General features: G+C 41.4%; 1 protein-coding gene across 1 annotated transcript in view; it reads right to left on the reverse strand.

Moving 5' to 3' along the window:
- Positions 1-3,713, reverse strand: part of LOC110023067 (MAP3K epsilon protein kinase 1-like) — a 98,312-nt gene that overhangs the window by 25,430 nt on the left and 69,169 nt on the right. The window lies entirely within an intron of this gene.

Below are 3,713 nucleotides of genomic sequence, written 5' to 3' on the forward strand. Positions count from 1 at the left end.
TATATATATATATATATATATATATATATTATTTGTCATGTTTTAGGGCAGTTTTTGCTTTCAGATTTCTGTCAGAACGTTCGAAGGCATCAATTTTTCCCTCAAAAAGTTGTATCCGACGACAAGAACGTGCTCCTACGAAGAGGAGACACATGCATAAATTTTCCCCTCAAAGGGTTGTTCCATCAAACCCCAAAAGTTTTTTGTTCCCCGTTCCAATAACCTCTTCCACTCCCACAAATCTAAACCCTAACCATGTCACCAAGGAGACACATGCTGAAACTTACCCGGGAAGAGAAACAACGAGGGATCCGTCGATTTCAACATAGGCTTGCGGAGATTGATGATGGAACCCTAAGGAAAATTACCCTCGATCGTGATAGAAAGAGTCGAAGAGGAGAAGGAGACCAGAATTTGAGCCCCTTTTATAGGAAGAACTTCCGCGATGAGGAGGAAAAACCACCATGCTTCAAAATTCATTATCAAAGGGGAGGCGACATATCACATATGGAGGATATAGAGATTTCCAAGTGAAAGTGAATCCACCGAAGTTCGAAGAAGGAATGGATCCATATGATTTTATCAAATGATTGCAGAGAGAAAATCTTTGAGTACAAAAAAGGTGTCAGTAGAAAAGAGGATGAAACTCGCGGCTGTCAAATTGAAAAAGAATGCTTCTTTATTGTAGGAAAAGTTGCCGAGGAAAAAAAGAGAAGCGACAAGATTACCATATATGAGAAGATGAGGAAATATATGTAGAGAAAATACTTACCTCCTCACTGCTATCAAGAAATGTTTCTAAAACTTCATCTCCTATAACAAAGAGACACATCAGTGGAGGAGTTCACGACAATATTTTAACAAATTCAGATAAAATGCGAGTTGGTCAAGCCAGAAGAACATAGTGTAGCCAGATATTTGGGAGGCCCGAAGCTAGCTATCAGTAAAATTGTTCAACTGCAAAACTATTAAACATTGTGAGATGCTTAAAAGGTGTAAAGACAACACAAACAAAGCAAACAACCGCTAGAGATAAGGAGGGCCCTACATGCTTCCGATAACTACCTACAGTCGCAGCTACCAACAAGGTTACATCTAGAGAAGTTGGGAAGGCTTGACAAGGGAATGTCGAGATAGATCCGAGTGGAAAGAAGCATGTGAAGAGTAACATGCCCAGTACAGTGCCTGTCAGAAGATATTTTTGGTGTCATGGCTATGAACACATAGCCTCCACCTGCTCTTTGAGCCTAGTTTTTCCCTTCACCGGGCCAGACGCCGTCGAGGAAGTGAGGAAAAAACAAAGGATCGGGATGAGGAGCATCAACTCCAAGGAGAAGAGGGAGAGATAATAGTCATAAGGAGGGTCCTACAAACCGAGCTGCATAAAATTCATTCGCAACTAAGATAGCATTATCCACACCAGGTGTATCGTGAGAGGGAAAGTCTATGGCCTGATTATTGATGGTGGGAACTGTGAGAATGTGGTATGCACTCTGATGGTGAAGAAAATGGATTTGGTTACACAGAAACATCATCAATCTTATTCCCTTAGTTGAAAAAGGAAAATCAGATACATGTGGATTAACAGTGAATTCTTGAGTTTTCCATTGGAGACCAGCTATAGAAGCGGGTGTGGTATGGCATGCAACCCATGGATGTGTGACATATTTTGTTAGGGACGTCGTGGCAATTCAACCGCAAGGCCCACATGATGGGTTCAAGAACACTTATTCATTTAAGAAGGATGAAAGATGCATAATTATTTTGCCCGTCAAGGACTGGAGAGTAGACGTCACAGAGGAGATAGTAATCTCACAAGCCAATTTTATACAGTTGGTGCGAGAGGCTCCAATGATGATGACTCTAGTCATGTTAGAAGTAACCGAAGAGAAGATTAAGATATCAGAGCCTATACAACCACTGTTAGCCGACCGTCAAGACATAATGACTGAAAACCTTCCAAGGGGTTGCCAGCACTGGAGACATTCAACATGCCACATATCTCATCCCTAGATCAATGTTGCCAAGATGGCATGTCTACATATTGAGATCTGCAGAGTGCTAGGAATTACACCGACATGTATTGAATCTCATTGCGAGCAGCTTGGTGAGAGAGAATATCAGCCCATGTGATGTCCCTGCCTTGATTGTGCCTAAGAAAGATGGATCATGGAAAAAGTGTATTGATAGTCAAGCCATCCAAAAATGTCGCCATCAAATACAAATTCCCTATATTACGCTTGGATGACCTCTTGGATTAGTTGCATAAATCCATTGTCTTCCAAGATCGACTAATGCAGCGGATATCACAAGATCAGGATGAGACCAAGGGACGAGTGGAAGACTGCTTTCAAGGCTCGCGATGAATTATAATCATGCCTTCCGTGCTCTCAATGCTCCAAGCTCACATAGGGAAGTTTGTAGTGGCGTACTTCGGCGATATTCTTGTGTAAAACAAATCCAAGGAGAACTTGCAACAACAGAGGACGGTCTTCATGGTTTTGCGATCGAAAAACCTATATGTCCACCCAAAGACATGTCACTTCCTGACGTCACATGTATGCTTTTTAAGCTATATTGCGTCTAGTGTAGACATTAAGATTGCTCCTACAAAGATTGAGAGCATAGTGAGTTGGATGCCCCCATAGTCATTTACCAAGTTGAGTCAATTTTTAGAGCTGACGTCATTCTATAGGTGGTTCAATCCTCACATTTGAGGCGTTATATTCAACCTTGAACAACTAACTGAAGTACGCTATTGTCAATACTGGTGCCTGAGTCATCTCCTCCAAAGTATCAAAATTGGGATGAGTTGCTTCCGTTCACTGGAACTTCTATCTTTTCAAAAGTTCTGTTGGGGGAGTAATGATAGTGTTGAAGCAAAGATAGAGAGCATAGTGAGTCGGATGCCCCCATAGTCATTTACCAAGTTGAGTCAATTTTTAGAGCTAACATCATTCTATAGGTGGTTCAATAGAAGCTTCAACACTATCATTACTCCCCCGATAGAACTTTTGAAAAGATAGAAGTTCCAGTGAACGAAAGCAACTCATCCCAATTTTGATACTTTTGAGGAGATGACTCAGGCACCAGTATTGACAATAGCGTACTTCAGTTAGTTGTTCAAGGTTGAATATAACGCCTCAAATGTGAGGATTGAAGCAGTACTGAGACAAGGAGGCAATCTCATAGCCTTCTTCGGTGAGAAGATGAATGAGTCCAGGAAAAAGTATTCGACATAAAGCAAATAGTGAGACAAGGAGGCAATCTCATAGCCTTCTTCAGTGAGAAGCTGAATGAATCCAGAAAAAAGTATTCGACATAAAATAAATTGTTATGTGCAATCATGAGAGCTCTTAATCACCAGTCACTACCTGCAGACGAGCAAGTTTAATTTATTTTATGAGTCGCTTTTGGATAACTGACCAAAGAAAAATATATTGAGATTTTCATACCTCTTTTATACTGTTTTTAATGATATTGCACTTTAAAGAAATGTATTTTTGATGTTTTATTGCAGGAAAATGGAGCAAAAAGATACAAAAAAGAGCGAATTTGGAGCAAAAATGACCAAAATGTGGAGAATTGCACTAGGTCGCCGACGACGCCATCGAGGCCGCCGACGACGAGCTTTTCTCGAGGCTACAAAACAAATTCTCTAGAAGGCTGCCGACGGCGCCATCGAGGCCGCCGCCGGCGGGGGCGGCGGGTTG

Source organism: Phalaenopsis equestris, unplaced genomic scaffold (assembly GCF_001263595.1).
Source record: "Phalaenopsis equestris unplaced genomic scaffold, ASM126359v1 Scaffold000209, whole genome shotgun sequence".
Classification (NCBI taxonomy): domain Eukaryota; kingdom Viridiplantae; phylum Streptophyta; class Magnoliopsida; order Asparagales; family Orchidaceae; genus Phalaenopsis; species Phalaenopsis equestris.